This window comes from Pogona vitticeps, chromosome 3, assembly GCF_051106095.1.
Source record: "Pogona vitticeps strain Pit_001003342236 chromosome 3, PviZW2.1, whole genome shotgun sequence".
In the NCBI taxonomy this organism is placed as follows: Eukaryota; Metazoa; Chordata; class Lepidosauria; order Squamata; family Agamidae; genus Pogona; species Pogona vitticeps.
In genome coordinates, this window is record NC_135785.1 from 53355001 (window position 1) to 53377260 (window position 22260).

General features: G+C 42.9%; 1 protein-coding gene and 1 long non-coding RNA gene across 5 annotated transcripts in view; one reads left to right on the top strand and one right to left on the bottom strand.

Annotated features, from left to right (window-relative positions):
• The window catches only part of LOC144587887 (uncharacterized), a 24092-nt gene extending 3486 nt beyond the window's left edge, over positions 1 to 20606 (bottom strand). The window contains exons 1-2 of one of the 2 annotated variants that reach the window (XR_013543082.1): positions 20575 to 20606; positions 19040 to 19126 (exon numbers count right to left, since the gene is read on the bottom strand). This is a non-coding gene — a long non-coding RNA (uncharacterized LOC144587887). Of the gene's footprint in view, positions 1 to 19039; positions 19127 to 19343; positions 19458 to 20574 lie in introns of those variants that run through there. The other variant, XR_013543083.1, reaches the window with a different exon arrangement.
• Positions 1 to 22260, top strand: part of KCNIP2 (potassium voltage-gated channel interacting protein 2) — a 133968-nt gene that overhangs the window by 43867 nt on the left and 67841 nt on the right. The window lies entirely within an intron of this gene.

Here is a 22260-nt window from a genome sequence, read left to right on the forward strand (position 1 = left end):
TCTTCTGTGGGGTTAATGGTAACTCTTGAGGTTCTGGTTCTTTCTAGTGATACTCTGAAGCCCCTGTAGACACTGTCCTGGCAGCTGATGATTGTGGTGATCCAAAATCTATCCATTAGTCCTGAACACTATGACACCTAGGGAACCTTTGAACCTTCATCTTCTTTCCCCCAACCCTGTTCAGCCCTCAGGTGACCTGTGTCAATTTTTGTCCATCATTGAGAAGTTAATAGAGCAAACACCATATTTACATACACTTGTATGTTAATCTGTTGGGTTTTTTTTAAAGGTAAACACACACACACATTAAGGTCTTTTTGTCTCTGTCTTTCAGCAGTCTCAAGAAAAGAAAGAGGCGGAGGAAAAGGGAAACATTAACTTTTCTGAATATGGAGCTGGATAGTTAGTGATTAGAAGATGGCAAAATTGTATTGCAGTTTCCCAATAAAGTCTATTAAAATTGAAGCACCTGTTCCTGATAGTAAGATAATTTTCATAATGGTAGATGCTCATTTAAAGGGTTTTGGGTACATCTCTTTGTGCAGTCACTAAACATACTGTATTTTTCCATGTATAAGACTATGCTTTTGTCTAAAATCTTTAGACTAAAATTGAGGGTTGTCTTATACATGGAAGTAAGCTGAGGAGACAGAAAAAAAAACAAGTGGAGGGGAAAGCAGGGATCAAAGTGATGCTGCAGGGCTTTGATCCCTTTCCCCCTACACTTGCTAAGCCCCACTTAGATTTCTTAATTTTGGGTTAGAAAAGTGGGGGCGGCGTCTTATACATAGGGGCGTCTTATACACAGAAAAATACGGTAATTGAACTGTATTACCCAGTGACTCCTGGAATGATGTTGTAAGAACCTGTTACCCCACCTTGACTGTAGGACTATGGTGTCAAGAAGGGATGGCACCTTTGTCCATTTTTTATACTTTACTGTGGCTGGAATCATATTGATTATTTATGCTGATGTCAAGTGCAATGGTGTAAATTACAGCAACGGATTGTCTCTAGTTAAAGACTCATTAATTGTATTTTTTGTCATTAACTAGCAACAAGTTGATGCGGCAATTTAAATATTTACATTTCTGCTGGAATGAGTAGCCGATAGGATTCTGGTCTGTGTGACTTGTACCCTATCCTTCATGGTTTAGAGAAAGACATGAGTAAGAGGATCCTTAAGGTCCCTTCCAGCTCTGCAGTTCAATGGTGATGATGAGAGGCTGCCTAACTGCTGATGTAGGTGGAGTTGCCCGAATATCTGTGCGGGGCTAAAAAGACCACTGGGGATGTCTCTTTGATCTAGCAGCTCTTTTGCAGAGTTCTGGAAAAATTACTGTTTGGGACTACCACTTCCCAAATTCCTCAGTGAGCATGGCCAGAAGATTTTTCTGGGATTTGCAGAAAAATTAAAAATTTTGGCATCCTGGAGGTTGTCATCCATAAAAGTAACTTTTCCAAGCCCTGTTCTTTGGCAAGAGGGAGTCAGATGGTCCCTTCTGTCTCATGTTACATTACTATAATAGAGTACAGTTGGTTTTCTTTCCAGCAGTGCTTCTGTTTTTTTCACCCCGGGAGAAGGGAAGTCACACTGTGACTTTAAAAGCTGTTGCACAGAGGGAAGGACCACTTTAGACAACATCCACTCCCACAGCTGTGTGGCCGTGTGTGTAGCAAAGCACACGTGGTTATAAGAGAATTAGTCCAGCAAGCTGTTTGATATACAGTATTGGAGAATGGCCTGTGTGTTGGGGCCATTAACCGTTTCCTCCCAGGATCAGGGATGTTTGGCAAGTAGCTTTGCTTATATTCAGTAGACCTCATTACCAGCATAGAGCTCGATGGCATTTATTGCAAGGAGAATTTGGGAAGTCTGGGTTGAGATGAGTTTCTGTCATGGAGTAATATGAGTACATTCTAAACTTTTCACTTCATGTCCATAGAGGGAGCCCCTCTTAAGATGATAGTTGCCTCCAAATGTGGTCAGTCTGCCAAAAGTGGCACCCTAGATGTCTTTGCCCTGGAGTCCTCCCCTGATGGCACCATTGTGCAATAGCACAATCTAAAGGATGCCAGAAGTTCAAAGGATGGGTTGGTGTGTGCTGATTTCAAGAGGCAAGCTAACCCAGTTTGTAAAATGAGTGCTAGCACTCCAGTTAATGCCATACAGGGATGTGAGTGGCTCCTTCAGAGATCTGAGCCTGTTTCAGTTTTGTGAGTGGGGTTACAAATGGACCTCTAACTCTCTGTACCGAACGCATTGGACCCAGGATTATTCCTCAGCATGGGTTACAGGTTTGGCCTCTGATCCATGAGCCTCGTTCCAGATATAACTAAGAGCCTCTAGAATTGCTTCCTCTTCCTCCTCAACTGATGAGACGGTGTCAATTATTCATTTCTCCCTAAGGAGGCGCTGTAGCCTTCTCGCTTGCCTGATGCCAATCTTGGCTGACAGGCCGAGAGCTTTCCCATGTAAATCTCTGAAATATTTAGCAGAAGTGACTGAAAAATACAGATGTACTTGAGCAGGCGACTTGTCTCACCCCACTTACCCAAAGCCTTGTCTAGGTTGAAGGCTGCTCATGCAGACTAGCCCTGTGGCATGTTATGGAAGCCTGATGTCCTACACACACACACACACACACACACACACACACACACACACACACACACACACACACACACACACACACACACACACACACACACACACACACACACACACACACACACACACACACACACACACACACACACACACACACAGAGTTAATTTTTTGGACTACATGTCCCAGAATTCCCCAGCTAGCATGGCCAATGTAACTTGTCTAAGCTCTGTTTTCTACTGAGTAGAGGAGGCAAAATGTTTGTATACTAACATTTGATTAGGGTTGTATAGAATTATTCCCTCTAAAGTGGACAAAAATCCCTCAGAATGAATTAATGTGGGGGGGGGAATACAGGGAGTGGGGACTCGAAGAAATGACCAAGCAGGTTCAGCAAAAGGGGAATGAAGAAAATTAATTTAAACCACTTAAACAATGAAAGCTCACAATGAAATAAATCTTTTAGTTTTTAAAGTGCTACTATATGTCACCTTTTTCTTTTCCTTCTCATCTTTAGTTAAACCGTTTTTATATTATGTGTTGTCAAGTTCCATCAGACGTATAGCAACCCTAATAGAGCTTTCAAGGTACAGAAGATATGTGAGGAGTAGTTTTACTGGTGACCATCTCCAACCCCTGTGAATTTCTGTCCTAAGCAGGGATTTGAACCCGGATCTCCTGGGTTCTAGCCTGAATAGGTATAATTTTCAGATTCACTATACTGGCTAGGTGCAGCTTCCAGATGATACAGTGGGGTCTTGACTTAAGAACGGCTCGAGTTAAGAACATTTTGACTTAAGAACCGCTCTCATAGGAAAATATTGACTTGACTTACATACTTAGATTTGAGTTAAGAACTGAAAAAACCACGTGGGAGGCAGGGAAAGTGCAAAATTTGAACTTTCAGTTAACTGTTGGCCAGTGAAAAGGGTGCCTGTCTGCTTCCTCACTCCTCCCAGCGTTTAGAGAGTGGATTGGGGGTCTTCAGACTGCCTGGTACTGCCTGGACTGTATTTTCCCTGCCTTCCCTGAACCTTTCTTGACCTAAGAAAAAAAAGAAACAAAATATCCCCCTCTAGTGGTCGAAGGCAGAATAGCAGCTTCCCATTAGTTTCTATGGACGGAAAAGAGCAGATACGGATCAAATGGTTTTCAATGCATTCCTATGGGAAATGCAGATCTGACCTGAGAACGTTTTGACTTGAGAACCGCCTTCCAATACGGATTAAGTTCTCAAGTCAAGACCCCACTATACTGATCCAAGATTAATGCCAGTGCTGCTTTAGTAGTTTGGGTTATTTTTCATAGGAATGTGCCAGGGCATTTTGCAGCTGAGGCAAGGGAAGATATGGTATCCATTCCAGTTTATGTAGAGGAACTGTCTAGACTGGCAACTTAATCTTACTTGCAATGGGACAGATCCTTCACCACACCTTAAATCATCAGACCATGGGGGTGGGCGGTTACAGGACAGGCTGTGTTGCACATAGAGTTCTATCCTTCACCAGGGGGAGAAAATGACTGTGATGGACAGGCCAGATGCCACGCCTGTCCATCACGTTAGAACCCTGATGAGGGAGCCAATGATAAGTCAGGAGGGCGGAACCAAGGAAGGAGAGAGAAAAAAATAAGGATGACAGTTGGAATCAATTAGGGTGGACAGTTATGAAATGTTAGGACATAGGGCAGTTAGAGAGAAGAAGAGACAGAGATAAATAGAGGGATTGAAAGAATTAAGATAGACAGTTAGATTAGGATTAGAACAAGGACTTGGAAAGTTGGTGTTTGATAACTGAAGAAGTAAAAGTAATAAGAATTAAATGAACAGTTTGAATGTGTAACACCGTGATTAAAGTAAATACAAAGCATGTTTAATGAATAAATACTTATAAATGACAGTGTTGATTCAGTATTCTTATTGGGTACAGTGAGGAGAAAATCCTCTGGTGGCAGTGTAGAAAACATAGAGGCCAAAGGCGAACCTGGGTGTTAGGGAAAACAAACAGGGGAGCTGGGGGTGAGCTACAGTGACTAACAGGGAGGCACCAGGAGGAACAGCCAAAGGCTGACACAGCTGCCCTTCCCACCTCTTGTTTGTGTGGAGCAGTTGCACTCACTGACTAATGGTAGGGCTGGTCTATTATTTCAATCATAGTAGGTATCCTTCAGTCTCGAGAGACTATGGTAACATGCTGTGAATATAGGTCTTGGAACAGTGGCTATTTGAGAAGTAGCTAGGGGAGGAAGTGGGTTCATGTAAACAGCCATGTTTCTGTTTATGGTGGTGGTTCTATATAATTCATTTACTGGAAAAGCATGTTGTGGATGAGGGGAGACAGTCTGCAGCCTGCTTACTAGTAAGAATAGCTAGAGAGGCTGGTAAACAGCTAGAAAACATCGGCCACCGGTGGATAGATTTCAGTCTTGGATGATCTTCAGTGGTTCCCAACTTGGGGTCCCAGATGTTCTTGGACTAAAACTCCCAGAAGCCTTCATCACCAGCTGCGCTGGCCAGGATTTCTGAGAGTTAGGGTCCAAGAACATCTGGGACTCAAAGGCTGGAAACTGCTGATCTACTTCATTGTTGTTACTACTGCTATTTTAAATTTTACTTCAGCCTGAGATCTGTAGCCAGCTGCAAAAGAGGTATCTGAGAAACCTAACTGTCAGAACTCACAATCCTTCCTCACAAAAGAATCCTCCAGATTCTTTCCTTTTAACATTACAATGTAAGGTGGTGGGGGTGGGAAAAGTCAATTTGTTGCTACTATTTTTAAACTGTTTGAGTCAGCAAATCCTTGCTGATCTACTGTAAATCATTCCAAGATCAACCAATGCATGTGCCTGCCACCCACTGCTAGGCTCAGCCGTAGCCCAAGTGCAGCTGCTCCTTCCCCCTCAGCAGCCAGTTTCATTCTGCTCTGAAAGTAAGTCAGAGGACAGGTGGGCCTTGGGGATGCTTGTCTGTGGCCAGACCTTGTGGATGGGATGCTGTGGAGATCTCCTGTGCTGCAGCAGAATAGGCAATCTTCCAAGGCATCCTCTGTACAATGCCAGGGTCCATAGGCCTCTTAAAGCCAGACATTTGAGGATTTGGCCAGATCTGGCAAGGCACACACTGACCAAATGTGGCCAATGAAGTTCTGGGAGGGTGCTCGGTTCTTCACGTTCTGTGTTCTACCACTGTGAGTACTTGGCCTTGCCCAATGGGAAGGGTGGCCCCAAGCCAGATCTAGTGCAGCCCCTTCCTTTTGCTACAACCACCCCAATAGCTAGTTGGCTTCTACATAGGTTTTTTTTTTTCACCAAATGATAGTCCACAACCTTCCAAGACTATCTACTTCATGGTGCCGAACACCTTACACCATGAAAAATATCTTCATGACATTCTAATAAAAAACTCTTTCATATAGTTTGAACCTATTGGATTATATCTACCACCTAGAACTCTTGACAGAGTGTGAAATTTTGGCTAGAAAAATCTCTGACTGTAAAGTGGATAGTATAAAGACCTAGAGAGCAAAATTAGCTTCAAGTCTCCCAAAAGTAGACCACTCCTTTTTTTATTCTCATCAACTTATACTTACACTCTTAATAATTTACTTTGAAACACTGATAAGAGAGAGAACAGAATTTCCATTTATTCACATTTCTGAACAGATTTAAAAAATGACGACGGGTTACACAAACCGAGCTTAACTGACTCATAGTCTGCTTACTGACTACATATACTGCACTACACAACTAACTGTACTCGTATACTGACTAAATACTGAAAAAGAGCGGGAAAATACTCTTAAGTAGAGAGGCATAGCTCTCTTTAAAATCAGAGGCAAAGAGGGAACCATTGCTTGCTGCTGGACTGATTGACAGTCACCACAGCCTAGTAAGGTCCCTCCCTGCCAGACCTCTTAAAGGCAGCTGAAGGTTGCTAAAACTCCAGCAAGAACAGCAGGAAAATGTGATCCTTTCAATCAGCAGAAAATTTGTGAGATGCAGGTAGCCTTATGGAATACTCAAAATTGCTCTATCATCTGTGTGACAGCCCTTCAAATCTTGGAACATTGCTATTAAGTTACTTTCCAATTGTCTCCTCAGGGGAGTGAGATTATTCTTGCCTTGTGGGAATGGACAGTTTTAAAAGGGGGGTTGACACTGATGTGGAATAAGACCAGTAATAGCTACTGAATATATATTCCTTCCAGTACCAAAGGAGGTATATATACAGTATTAGGTTGCAACTACATGGGGAAATAGTCTGGGTTTTGCTGTGGAAGTAAAATAGATGCACTGAATTAAAAAAAAAACTGATCGCATGACACAGGGGACAATGTGAATCAGCCCAGTCCTTTTTGCTTTCAAAACAGAGTTAGAGGTGTTTCCTGTTTTCAATCCAGAGTGATTTGAACGGTGTTTCCCCCATGTAACCATTGTTTCCTTCTCAAAAATGATGGCGGGGGGCCTAACTGTGGATAGTATTCTGGTGATGTACTAAGCTGGGCATTATGATTATTATTTTTTGGTCACTGGGCACACCCATCCCTGCAATCTTTCTCCCTAGTCACCTCAAAGTATTTTATGTGTTTTTAAAAATAAACTACTGAGTTTAGTGCTAGATCACCTTATCACTGAATTGATATACTAGTTTAGTGGTAGTTCACCTCTGTGTGGACAAAATAAAATAAAAAGATAAAAAGTGATATAAAACAGAGACAACTCCGATACGCTACAGCAAACTACTGGGTTTCCGTGGTACATACTGTATTTTTTGCACCATAAGACTCACTTTTTTCCCACAAAACAGGGGGGTGGAAAGTCTGTGCATCTTATGGAGCGAAGAAAACACATTATATTTTCCTGTTTTCTTCTCCTAAAAAATCGGTGCGTCTTATGGAAAGGTGCGTCTTATGGAGCGAAAAATACGGGTATGTATGCATTTGTACGTTATGAAGAATGTTGGAAAGCTATCCCTATGCAATGCTTTAAACAGCTCGTGTCTTTACAATGAACCATAAAAAGAGACCAAAGAGATTGGGCAGAAGGTAGGGTCAAAGAAAGTGTGGCTGTGAGCTGTGATGTGGATCAAACTGCACCAGATTTGAGGGGCCAATGTGGTCACTGGTACTGGAACAATCCACTGTCTCTGTGCAATCACATAATGTAAAGAGAAGCATTAAAAAGGCTGTGAATCAACCAGCAGCAAGGCTGCCATGTAGTTGCAGCTATAGCTGCTGGAGAACAAGAGATGGAGGGCACAGTTGCACTTGAAAGTCCTGTTGGTGGGCTTTCCATGGGCAACTAGCTGGCAACGGGGAGAAGGGAAATCTGGACTTGATGGGCCTTTGCTCTGATCCAAAAAGCTTCCTCGTGGCACCTCGTGGCACAGTGGTTAAACTGCTGTACTGCAGCTAAAACTGTGCTCACGACCTGGGGTTCAAATCCCAGGTAGCCGGCTCAAGGTTGACTCAGCCTTCTATCCTTCCGAGGTCGGTAAAATGAGTACCCAGCTCGCTGGGGGGGGGGCAATGTGTAGCCTGCATAATTAAATTGTAAACAGCCCAGAGAGTGCTTGAAGCGCTATGGGGCGGTATATAAGCAGCACGCTTTTGCTTTTATTGAGAAGCATGAGACACTAACTCAGAGACACTATACAGAATCCCAAAAATGGTTGTGATTTCATTTGTGCTTCCCATTTTCCTGCTTCTCAAATATCAAAAGCCACTCTCAGAATATATTTTTTTTGTCTCCAGCTGTTTAGAGTTTCAGCTAAATTAACAGGCTGTTTGTAGGCTTTGTTTTCATGTATGCCTGATTTCATGCTTTGTTTTCATTAAATAAATTGGTCTTTGTTGAGAATAGCTGTTTTGCCTTGGGCTATTAAAAAGCTCCCACTTGCCAGAGAATCCAATCTGCTGAGTACTGTGCTACTGGGACATGAAATTCACTCTCTGTGTTTTAATATGAACAGAATGCGCAGAGTTTCATAACTAGTGCCAAGAACGCTCTTGTTAAACATCTCAGTGTTAGGTTGGATATGAATGTGTTGGTGGCACATAAACAGTTCTTGAAGTGGTTACTTTTTCCAACTATAACTCCCAACTGGCAGGGGGATTCTGGGAGCTGCAATTTTAAAAAGTAACTTTTTCTAACTCTGCCATAACCTTAATTTAGCTTCAATAGCAAATCTTAGCTTGTTCTCTCTTAAGTCACTGAACCTGAATGCAAAAAGAAACTAGAGTCTTCTCTAGAGTCTAAACGAAGCCGCAGGTTCCCTTCCGAGCACGCCGCCCTTCAAAATGCTGTCCCTGTTAAACTGCCTGAGGTCACATGTGCAGCAATAGGGTCAAGGAGTGTGATATAGATACTGAAGTACAGATGCTTCTCATGGGATTTTGAAAGGTTTAACGGGCATCCAAAGGTGCAAATAGCTCTGTTGTTTTAGTTGAATTCAATTTCATCTTGACCAAGAAGAGCAAGCCTTCCGTAAAGCTAATGGGTCTGAATGACTGACACACAAAAATGCTTTTCATTATAACAGGAATAGCTCACAGCAATAAATTGTTGCTGGGAAAAGTCCAGTTGTGAGGACTGCAAGCTAAGCTCAGTGGGAGCAGGAAGGTCTGCGTGGGTGGCAGATGACATTATCATCACCACTGCTACGGGTACTTTCACCCTGTGAGCCCTTAGTGAATAAGGCCACGTCACTCTACACCTATTCAATCAGATTAAGAGGGAAACTGTCAGCCTGGAGGATTTCTTGGTTTTGCTGCATGGCTGCAAAATAAAATAAACCCCAGGGGAGGGACTGATTGACTGGCCATGTGATGGTCTTATTGGCAGGAGAGATTAATCTGCATAGCAAGATGGTGACAGACTTAATGATCTCTAAGGCACAGAAAACCCTTGTTTGGGAAGAAACATTCATGAGTTCTCTATAAGGGAAGGGACGGTTGCTGAGGTAAGTTCCCAGCCCACAAATTCAGGCGCAGTGATGACATGACATGTAATGACAGCACGTCCCACTTCAAAATGATTTCAAATCCTGGAGGCTAATAACTATGCAAATAACCTCGTTATCTGCCCTGTTTATTTTCTCAGCTTCACATTGTCTCTATTTAAGTGATGCTTTCAGATTGCAGTTCCCCAGGGAGGGTCACAAGCAGTGTTATGACTGATTCTTTGGAATGGCCAGGATGGGTGTCTTCTACTCTTGCTGGGACTCCCCTCCTAATGGTGCCCCAAATCCATCAGCTCTCTCAGTGCTCAGCTCCTGCTTTGACTTAGTTTCATACCAGGCAACCCTTACAGCCATGTACAATGAGTCCCAAGTTGTTGGTGCACTAATAACAACAACACCAAGTTGTTGGTGCACTAATAACAACAACACCAAGGTCACTTCTGATTTATGGTGATCCTTCCCAGGGTGTTCTATACTTAAAAGTGGTGTATCATTACTTTATTCTGGGTGCATTGTGTGACTGTGCACCTTGCCCAAGACTACACAGGCCATTATTCCGACAAGGCATAGTAGAGAATTGAAATTCCAACTTTTGGCTCTATAGCCAGATGCTCCATCTCTCTGAGCTATCTAGCTGGCTACCAAGCCCAGCATCCCTGACTCTTTGCCATACTGGGTGAAGCTTTCTGTGAACTGAAGTCCGATAATGTCTAAAAGCCCAAGTTTGGGAACCATTAGTACTGAGACCCAGGAATCAGATGGAGAAGCCAAGTTCATATTGGTCTGTTCATTGACTTGCCAAAGTGTTACTGCAATACATTTTGCATGCACACATGTGCACTGCACATACAAATACTGTACAATAATTTCTCCAAGAAGTCTCAATCCAGACTTCGAATACACATGGCAAATCAGTCTGCTCTCTTTATTGGTTTTATGCTTGTGAAAGGACTTTGAATTTTGGGCATGGAGACTGGAAGCAGAAGAATACTACTTGCAGGAACCTTTAGCTTATTTTGTATAGTTCCAGTGTCTTGCTCTTGACTACTACAAAATAGGGAAATGACTTTTATATGATGCTAAAAATCTTTGTAGGTACGTGGGCTAGTAATGTGTACCTTTAAAGCAGAGCTCAGAAAAATTGCTTTGTAGGACTACACCTGCCTAATCTCTCTAGCTCACTCTCCAGTTATCATTGTTTTTTAAATTATCATGTACGATCAAGTTGCTTTTGACTTACAGCGAGTATTTAAATTCATCATACACCAAAACAAGATATGCTTATAATCATACATGAGTTGGGACATTTGGCCTAGGGACAGAAATGAAGCAGGAGAATGACTCATAGAGTTCTGCGAAGCCAATTATATATTTATCACAAATACATGCTTCAGACAACCAAACGGATGACTATGCATGTGGGCATCACCAGATGGTCAATATCGAAACCAAATAGACTATGTAATTGGAAGCAGGAGATAGAGAAGCTGTATTCTCTCAGCCAAAACAAGACCGGGAGTGGATTGTGGTACTGATCATGAACTGTTAATAGTCAACATTAGGGTAAAGCTGAAAAAGAACACTAAAAGAATTGTAGTGCATAAAAAGAATCTATTTGAATTCCACATAAAGAACAGATTTGTACTATTCAACTTACTTGATCATGAATCAGAAGAACTGTGGAGTAAAACCAGAGATATTATCATGGAAGAAAGCAAAAAAACAATTCTAGATGGATAGTGGAAGAAACATTTAAAATTGCAAAGAACAGACAAGAAGCCAAGTGACATAAGTAGAGCCAGAACCTTGAATGCAGTTTTTCAGTGATTGTCACATAGAGACAAAAAGAGCTACTACAACGACTGGTATAGACAAATGAAAGAAGACAAAAAAAATGGGGGGGGGAGAAGTGATCTCTTCCCGTTTCTGTGGGCGTGTGGGTATGTTCCTTCAGCCCTTGAAAATGTGGAAAATATATGACGTGGCCCTCATGGTGAAAAGTTTGGAGACCCCTGGGCTACAGCAAAGCCTAACTGTGTGTATCATGGGAAACTACGGATTGTTTGAAAGAAATGTTTGTGCCTCAGCACTTGATTGTCCTGATGCAGAACTTGTATTGTGGACAAGAATAACTTGTATGTTAGGACAGAATATGGAGAGACAGAATGGTTTCCTATAGGCAAAGGGGTCAGAGAAGGGTACATTTTATCCCCTTATCTGTTCAATGTATGCAGAACATATTATACGGAAAGCTGAACTGGACTCGGATAAAGGAGGCATGAAAATTGGTGAAAGAAACATCAGTAATTTAAGGTATGCGGATGCCAGTGTCTTACTGGTAGAAAACAGTAATGACTTGAAGTGCCTGTTAGGGAAAGTGAAAGAAGAAAGTGCCAAAGCAGAACTGCACCTGAATATGAAGAAGACAAAAATCATGAAGAACATGAAGAACTACCCAACTTTAATGTTGACAATCACACAATTGAAATACTTACATCTTTTGTATACATTGGTTCAGTTATCAATCCTAATGCCACTAAGAAATCAGAAGACTGAGATGTAAAAGGGCAGAAATGAAGGAACTAGAAAAGATTATCAAGTGAAAGAATGGAGACCAAGATTGAGATCATCCACTCTCTTTCCTTTCCGATCACCATGTACGGATGTGAAAACTGGACAGTTAAGAAAACTGACAGGAAAATAATTTATTTGTTAGAAATGTGGTGCTGGAAGAGAGCTTTGCGGATACCCTGAACTGCCAGAAAGCTGAACAAGTGGCTCCTAGATCAAGCGTAAACTATATCTGGAGGCAAGAATGTTGAAGCTGAGGCTGTCTTAATTTGGTCACATCATGAAAAGGCAGGATTCTCTGGAAATGACAGCAATGCTGGAAAAGGTGGAAAGCAGCAGTAAGTCAGAGGTGACTTGTTGGCATGTAACAACAACAAAAAAAATTGTGACCTGTTAACAATCTGCTCAGGTTTTGCAAAACAAAAGCTGTTGGTTTTTTTCCCATTGAGTCAATCCATCTATCTAATGTTTGTTTTTTCTCTGTCTTGCTGCCTTCATCTGTTCTTTCATCATTTTCTTTCCCAGTGAGCTTCTCTTCTTATAAAGTATGGCAGCCTTCTTATGATATGTCCGAAGTATGAAAGCCTTTCTTCTACCAATTTGCTTCTAGAAAGAGCTCAGGCTTGGATTGATCCACTTACAGTGGTGCCCCGCATAGCAAGCACCCCGTTTAATGACGAATCCGCATAGCGATGCGGATTTTGCGATCGCAAAAGCGATCGCATTGCGATGTTCTAAATGGGCGAAAATTGCATTGCGAGGATCGGTAAGCGTTTCGCTTACTGATCTTCGCATTGCAATGTTTTAAAAACAGCTGATCGGCGGTTCCAAAATGGCCGCCGGGTAAACAAAATGGCTGCCCGCAGCATTTTCACGTGGTTTCCTCGCTTACCGGGTGGCGAAAATGGCGGCCAGGTGGAGGATTTCCGCATAGCGGTGAGTTTTTCCCCCATAGGAACGCATTAAACGTGTTTTAATGTGTTCCTATGGGGTTTTTTGCCCCGCATAGCGAGGAATCCGGATAGCGACTTTTTTTTTGGAACGGATTAACATTGCTATATAGTTGGCTGTATTTCAGAAGCTTTCTTCCAACACCACATTTCAAAGGAATCTGTTTTTTTTTTCTTTCAGCTTTCTTCATTGTCCGCTTTTCATATCTGTGCATAATAAACAGGAATATCATAGTATACATTATCTTGGCCTTGGTCTCTAGAGGTACTTCCTTACCCTTAAGGGTCTGTTTCAGTTCATTCATAACTCCTCTTTCAAGTTTTAGCCTGAAATCCAGTAGGAAGTTGCAACTAAAGTAGGCCCATTGAATCAGTAGAGATTTTGTGATTCAATTCCTTCTTAAATTCCACTGATTCAGTGGGCCTACTCTAGTTGTGATTTCATACTGGATTGCCACCTGAGTTGCCTTTGATTTCTTGACTGTAGTCTCCATTTGGATTCATGATTGAACAATGGTACTGTATAGAAAACATTTCACAATTTCAGTTTCATTGTTAGCATTGTCATTATATAATTTTTCCGTAGTCATGGTTTCTGTCTTCAGCTGTGACCCTGCTTTTTGAACTTTCTTCTTTAACCTTACTCAGTAATTATATCAAGTCATTGCTTCATTTTACCATTAATATGGTGTTGTCTACATATCTTGAATGATGTTTTTTCCACCAATGGTCACTTTTAATCTGAAGCCATTTTAGCTTGGATTAGATTCAGATGAAGCTCTGTTTTCAGGATGGCATACACATAGGTTCTCAGTATGAAACTCTCAACAGATGCTAGCCATTTTCCATAGCTATTCTGCTGCATCATCCAGATACAAAGTCTATCAGCTCCCTGCCTCTCCCTGCTTGGTGTACGCAATGTTTTTGTCTTACAGAGGAAATGCACATACCTTCCCCAAATTCTTGTATGAGACTGGCTAATAAAATAAGTCCTGTCTGATTATGGATGCATAAAAATGTTTATGCCTCAAAACACACACACACACACACACACACACACACACACACACAGAGCGAGAGAGAGCGAGAGAGCGCTTTATGCTAATTCTATGCACTTTCAGGTGAACACTGAAGAAAATTTTCAATGTCAGGATTTCCCTCCATGATCAGGATCAGCAGAAGGTCAATTACGCAAATTCAGAAAGGCACTCCACCTGTACGTAGATGGCTCTAAGCTGGGGAAATGTAAAACATCTTCAGGTATCACCTTTCTCTCTAAGAAAGGGATGCCAAAGAGATGGATGGCTCATAGACTGAGGGGCAAATCCCTTCCCAAATTTGAAGGGTGCTTCTCTGCTGAGATTATATGATCCATCTAACACATGCCCATTTCTTGTGCTTTCCTTTCTTCACAATGATGTCACAGGAAAACTGCAAGCTGCTAATTTCTGCCATTCAGGAGAGTGGCTTGTGTGTTTTTTAGGCATAAGATTAGCCTGGAACAGGAAGAATAGAAAGAATGTGTGCAAGATAACATCCTAAGCTGTTCAGAGTGGTATCTGAATTCCAGGGAATTCAATGCCACTTAAATTAAATTACATTATGTGCCATCAAGTTAATTTTGATGTATGGCAACTCTTGTCTGGGCTTCCTAGATATAAAGTACTCAGAAACGGTTTACCATTCCCTTTGGGGCTGACTGTAAACTGTACAACTTGTCCAAGACCACACTGGTTGGCTCTTCTCCTGGGAGCCAGAGTGAGGAATTGAACTCCCTACCCCATACCCCAAATCACTGAGCTATTCAACCAGCTTATACTAAATGCATTGGATTCCTAACTAGGGATGGATTTTTGGAATTAAAGGACTCCTAGACTCATAATTTGGGGACACCTGTGCCACTATTTTTGACCATGAGAAAAGTGTCCTGCAGGAATCAAGAGGATTTTCTGCAACTTGCAAAAGGTCACGGAGGAGCGAGTTCTGATGGGAGCTGCCTCTGCCTTGTTCCCTTATGTATCTTGGAACGTTGCAGGGAATGCTCGTGATCCCCGTGGTCCAATGGGACCCCTTTTCAAATGGTTGACAAAGTGATGGGGAAATGGCATGGATGTGAAAGAGTTGCTCTGCCTTTTTAGGACTCCCAGTCCCCTAATTAGGCCTGTGGGGGTCCTGCTGAATTATGTGTCTTCGGATTCTTTAATTCCAAAAATTACGTCTCTATTCCCAACCTCCAGTTTGTCTCTTTCCTCTCTTTCCCCCTCTCTCCCTCCCTTTTTCCTGTTGTTGGTTGTTTCTAATTAATAATGTATTATTAATTTTCTTCTTTCAATCTGACTTCAGGCCTGGTAATGGGATAGAGGCTGCTTTTGCCATCTTAGTGGATGACCTGTGCCAGGAACGGGACAGCCGGAGTGTGTCCCTGTAGGTTCTGCAGGACCTCTCAGCGGCTTTCGATACCATGGTATCCTTCTGGGCCGTCTCTGTGGGATGGAAGTGAGAGGCACTGTTTTACAGTGGCACCAGTCCTTCATGGAGGGGAGGGCCCAGAGGGTGCTGCTGGGAGACTTTTGTTCAACACCCGAGCTTTTGGCCTGTAGTGTCTCTCAGGGATATATATTTTGTCCCCTATGCTATTCAACATCTACATGAAACCGCTGGGATAAGATGTCTAGAGTTTGGGGGTGCGAGATCATCAGTATGCTGATGATTAAGACCACATCTCTCTCTCTATATGAGCCTTTCTCTTGGTCCCACCACCCTCACAGGTGTGCTTGGTGAGGACATAGGAGAGGGCCCTTTTTGTTGCTGCACCCAACTCTGGAACTCCCTCCCACAGGATGGTAGGCTGGCTCCATCTTTGTTGTCCTCCTGCAATCAGGCCTTTCTCTTCAGGCAGGCTTTCCCTTAATAACTGGTGGTCTGAGATGGGTGTTTAAATGGATTGTTGTGCTCTGTTGTTTTAAATGTATTTTAGTGTCGATCTTATTTCTGTTTTAATATAATACTTGTTTAACACTTTTAAAAATATTTTTATGCTTACTGGTTTTAGCTTTTTAATTTTGCCTTTTTAATAATGTATGCCACCATGGGTTCTTTTTAAAGAGAACGGCAGGATTAAAATATTTTAAATAAATAATAAATGTCTTATCCCTTTCTTTGGCCACCAAGAACCATTTGCTGTCTTCTTTGCATGCTATTTAGAGACAATTTGAAGCCTGAATACAGTCTTGGGACTTCATCTCCATCCCTGCTCTCCGAGGTGAAAACTTCTTGCCACACTTCTGGTGCACAGATTTGGAAAGCATGCCCTGAATCTAATAAATTCCTACTAGCCCCACCTTTCTCCCGCCTTAGTCTCTTGCTCTCTCTTTTAATAAGCCATCTTAATACATATTTAACTACAAACAAAAACGATGCACTCCCTGTGCTGATGTTTTGCTGTCGGGATGCTCTTGTTGCATACCCGTCCAGATGGCAGTATATCAGGAAGAGGGTTTCTTTGCCAAGCTCATGCCCCTGAGGGTCACACAAACTTGGCAGCATCTTTGAGAAGAGCCTTCAGGGTCATCCCGTAGAGAGTCGGCTGCCACCGTTAGTGCCATCACATCTTGCTTGAGGCCCTTGCGTTACAACCCTGTATGTACCTACTTAGTGGAGGCAATCCCACTGGACTGAGTGAGCTGTCTTCCTGAGAAGACACGTCCATGAATTAAGCTTTTAGACTCTGTTTCCACAGGAGGAGGGTGGTTCCAATGAGCAGGAGAAAGAATAAAGAAGTAGGGCAAATCATGGTGCCACAGGGGCCAAGTCATTGCAAAGAATGCCTTCCTTCCAGAGTAAGGAGTAAGGAAGTGTTCCTTTTGGGGACAACAGCTCCCTGGATTCTCATTGAGGGTGGTTAGTACTCACCCACATAGATCTGAGGTGACAACCCTGTGACATATTTGGTGGGTCAGGGCATTGAAAGAGAGGATAGAGAACCTCCCTCCTCTACTCTACCATTTTAAATTTTCCAGTTGATGCATGGTATTCTAGATAAATGAGATATAGTGGCCATATTATGCGCACCATGCTAGGTAGATGCGCAGCTGTGGAAGGATTGCCTGGATGAGGAATAAAATAGATTGCCCCAAAGAACCTTTAAAAGCACAAACAAGACTGCTCAAACTTCCCCCACCTGGACGTGCCCTGAAATCCTTTGGAATCAGTGGGGCATTATGGATAGAGTAAGGCAGCAGGAATGAGGAGAGTGGGTCCAAAGACCTGCTGAGCTGTGGAAACTCATGGGGGTGGGGGAGGTGGAATTAATGAAATTGCCCCTCCAATAGCCCACATGGCTTGAGAATCTTATTACAGCCACTGTAATCTGGATGCGACTTGATGGCATGTAGCACACACACATACACACCCCAGATGTAACTACCTTAAAGTAGTATCAGTGTTAGCAAAGAGGCTGCTTGTGGGGTCTGGGCGCTATGGAAAAGCAAGTGTCCGTTTAGGAGGAGGAAGTGGGTTATTTTGGATTGGAAGAAGGAGAGGGAGAGATGTGTGGATGTTGACTCCCCAATACCTGTTTTAGTTCTGCTGGTGGGAGGAAAGACTTCGTTTAGGCACTAGGCTGGGGTGGATATGGGCGGGGACTTTAAGAGGGGGTTCACAGTAGCATCTTTCATGCACAATGAACTGTACACTACAGTGTAAATCAGATATAAAAGTGAAATATAGGAATGGCAGTAGATGCCCTACCTTATGCTATAGAATGAGACAGTGAGCTGAGGAATAAGGAAGCAGTGAATAATTGTTTCCTCCCCATTTTTCCAAAGTAAAAAATCAAATTACAATATTGATTCCCCCCCCCTAAACTGCACACACCTCCCCTGAAAACCATATATGCCCTCTTGGCTGAGAATGGTCATATTAAAAAGTTTGAACGGGACATGAAAGTGGCAGCTCTGAAATGGGAAGGGGCATGGCAGCATTAAATATCTATTTTCCTTGTGTTGAGTTGGGCTGGATTCTGAGTGGGATGCAGTAACTTCAGAAGGAGATTAGGGGAACCATCAAAATGCTGGTGGGGTGGGGAGGCTTGTACTTAAAAACAAACAAACAAAAAAAACCCCTGAAAGACTGAGATTCACCAAAGTGCCTCAGAAGAAGTCTTAAGTGCTAGAATCTATTTTGTGTGCCAGGACTGTACAGAAGGGAAGTCACAGTTTTCCCACCCAGAGGTCCATTCCTGGCTATCCCACACTTTCTTCATTTGAGTAGTATTATAGGGGGAATGTCACCCAGAGGATTTATTGGGTCTGGGGCTGATGTGATGTCGGATGCCCTTCTGATGCCTGTACAACAGACTGATGGAGGGGTCCCTGGTGAAGAGTCTCAGGCAGGAGGCCTCATGTGTAGACCTCAGTAATCTGCACATACATACCAAGAAGCCCTGGGAGGGGAGACATTTTAGTACCACAGCAGAATCAGAAGTAATTACATATCTATTGTATGCTACCCAGATATCTACCTGCCCATCTAGGTCTACCTTCTGCCCATGCGTCAGTTGAAGCATAAGAAAGTGTTAGGGTCCTTTCCTCTCCAGGGGTTGGAAAAGGTTAGGTTGCTGAAGGGTGACTCCTAGAATCCCCAGCTAGTAATTCAAAGAGTCATACTCCAGAAATAATGTTTCTAAGCACTGTCCTACCTCCATGGGTGGTGGTGTCATCCAATTGTTCTGCCCCATCTGCTCCAAGCCCTGAATGTGTGAACGGCACTCTGACAGGTTGGTCTATTTACCTACTGCCTATTGTACTCCCTCCTGTTTTTCTAGCCTATCAGCTTCAGCCTGGTGAGGAGGGCCACAGGTGCACAAACCTGATTTCCACATCCATTCCACATCTACACCCAATGATCAGATAACACCACGTGAAGACCTTCCCCCTCCCCATTATTTTTACATTTTAGATGGTGATGCTGTTCGTTCTATGGTTCTCCAAATAATGAAAGATTTTCCTCCCACCTGGATCATGACAGTTCACTGTGACCTGGAAAATGAATGAAAATAATTAATCTCACTGCTTTAGGGATATTTGGGTAAACACTTAAAAACAGCAGGGATAAGCTGCTCAAAGATCCACGTGCCTGATCCAATAACTACTGCTGTTTCTATGCAGTTGTGTATGTGTGTGTGTGTGTGTGTGTGTGTGTGTGTGTGTTTTCTTGACCTGAAATGCATACACGTAGTTATCCTTCATTCTCTACCTGGCATGTTGTTAGATCTCTGTTCATCTCTTCCAAAATCCATGTTGAAAGCACAGTATCTCTCCCAGTCCCCCTTTCGGGGGCAAGAGTTCAAGACAAAGCTTGATTCTGGAAATGGCAGGGCTAAGCTGCGGGGTTGGGGGTGGGGGGCAGGGCTGATGGGAAGAAAATAACCTACAAATGAATGTTTGCCAAATGATTTTATTTGCCAAGCGTTAGGATCCCGCTCATGAACCTCTGTGTCATGGTTGAAACTGCAGTGCTATCTAGTGGCAGCTTTCTGCTCTGCAGCAATGCAGGCCTGAAGATTATTTCTTGCCGTATTCAAACTAGGCAATTTCTTCTTTAAGACTAATCAAGAATTTACAAAATTGTGCGTATAAGTAAGTGAGGAAGCAACACTAAGCAATAATTATGATGATGTAATATTCTTTAACTGTGTGCTATTTGATTCCCAATGAAGTTTAGCTTATGTTTGTCAAGCTTTTGTTGCAGGCATGAGTGTACAGTATATGCTTTGTGCAGCCCACTCGAGTTAATAGACAAGCTGCTCTGTTTTGAACCAGCTGTTATTTCCAAGCTGTCTCTTTATTCAAACCCATCCTTCATGCATAACATTAGAGTTTGAAGAAATTAAAATTTGGAGTGCACATCGCCCCCAATCTGGTCCATGGACAAATAAGGGCACACAAATTGATGGGTATCCTAACCTATGCCCTTTTGGAGACACATCAGCCCAGTCCTTGTCTGGGCCTGACTCTGTATTTGTATGGTTTCAGATCTCTTGGGGTGGGGGAGCATTCTTCTGAATGGGAAAACACAAAGAGCAAACACAACTGTACCAGGCCCCAGTGTTTAGGGGGCCCTGAAGTACAAGCAGGATAGTAGCATTTCTAGTCCGGGCAGAGCTGAGTGCTTGGTTCCCCCCCCCCTTCTCCCTGGCTACTAGTGAGGAGAGTGGCCCTTCTGCAGGGAAGGGAGGGAGGGAGAAACATTAAAAGGCCAATGAGCGTGGTCCTCTCTGATGCCATTTTAAAAAGGCGAAACCAGGAACTTGCTCTTCCTTCACACCACATGGAGTTTCACATTGTGCTCTTCTTTTCTCATACCTCTCCTTTGGCATCCATCAGCACATCATTCAAACAAACAAACAAACAAACAAACAAACAAACAAAACTTAAGCAGTTTATTTCTGTTTAAAAAAGAAAGGTGGAAGAACTCTCCATCCCACCTCTACATGTTCTGTCCTCTCTCTCTCTCTCTCTCTCTCTCCTTCTTCTTCTTCTTCCTTCTCTTCTTTGGGCTGAAACTGCAGCCGCCACCTACTCTTCTTCCTTTTTGAATGAGGGCACAGGACATAGGATCATTGCAGAAACAAGTCTCTAAGCTGTAAAGAGTTTGATGTTTCAGTCAATGACTTTGCAGCCGGAAAAGCAAGAAACATTTATTTCTAAGATAAAGAACATACTGTCCTTCTCTATGGGCGCCAACACAGTGTCTTCCTTCCTTTCTCTTTCCATGTAACCACACTGTGCCTTTTAAAGATGTGCTAACCCTATGAATGCTATATTTAATGTAAGAGGATGCCACTGTGCCCCATGAGTCCCTCTGGGCTCGTTTTCCCATCCTGTTATTGCCTGGAAATGCACAGATACCCTGATTTGGTTCATGTTTACACATTCAACGACTGAGTACATCTCTAGCTTCAATATTATAAAATCAAAATTGAAAGTCTAAAAACCACATTTTGTGCTTAGTGTTATTTTCTTCACTTATTATCTAGTTCTGTGTGACTGTGACACACTGCGATGATGGCTTAGAACTTTTTGCTATATATATTATACCTGAATTAATTTGGCTTTACAACTTGCTGTACCAAAAAACATATAAAATTAGAGGAGTATGTATGCCTCAGCATGCATAGAATGTATTTCCTTTAAAGCCAAGATCTGTAAGAGAGATGGGCAACCTCCAGAGCTCTATGGGCTACACCAACTACTGCCACACCGAACCCTGAAACACACACACACACATGTTTCTTCAGGGGGGGGGAAACTTATCCTCCCCATATATATTTCATTTAAAGAAAGGGCTGTTGGAGGACCAGGCTACTTAAAACATGGCAAAATTGCTCCCACATGTTCAGAGAGCACAAATAATTTTTCTAAGTTGATTCTCCCCCACCACACACACACTTTAAAAAAGAAGGCAAGTTTTTTAAAAAAAGGTTTTAGTTTGAGTCTTCTCGGAGGTGCCAGGGATACTTGGAGCCACGTTTGACTCCCCGTGGAGGGGGGGAGGGGAAGCATGTGGTCTATGGGTTGCATGTTGTCCATCCTTGATCTGTAATATGGATCAAAGATTTTGGCTTACTGTGTCTGTGCCCTGTACCCTGACAGCACATAAAGCAACAAGAAATAAAAAAGGAAGGGATGGAGGGATAGCTAATGAATGCCTGTGCATGAGTCGACCAGGGCATTTGGAGCAAGGCTGGAAGTGAAGTAGTATCGTCACAACTCATAAGCCTTCTTGTTGCAGAAGCCCTACTATAAGTGCCACTGGGAGTGGGGAAACATGCTCCCACTGGCTGGCAGTGAGCCTTCAGCATGGCACAACAGGAATGAATGGTATTTTGTTGGAGGTGGGGGGAAGAAACTCTTTCACACGTGTTATGTGTGCTGTAGATAAGGCCAAGAGGCATGTAGACTCTAGCAGGAATGACAGCAACTGCTGGAGCTGCTGAGTGCATTTTGTTGCCTGTCTAATCACCAACAAATGGACTGCCATTTCCCCAGGTTTCCTTCAGGTCTATTTCTACAACTGGCTGGCCCAGAGGCACTTCCTGCCCCTCTCTCAGTTCTTGCCTGTCCCACTTCTGTGACATTACAAACTCCTGCCCCATGATATCACAAGGCTT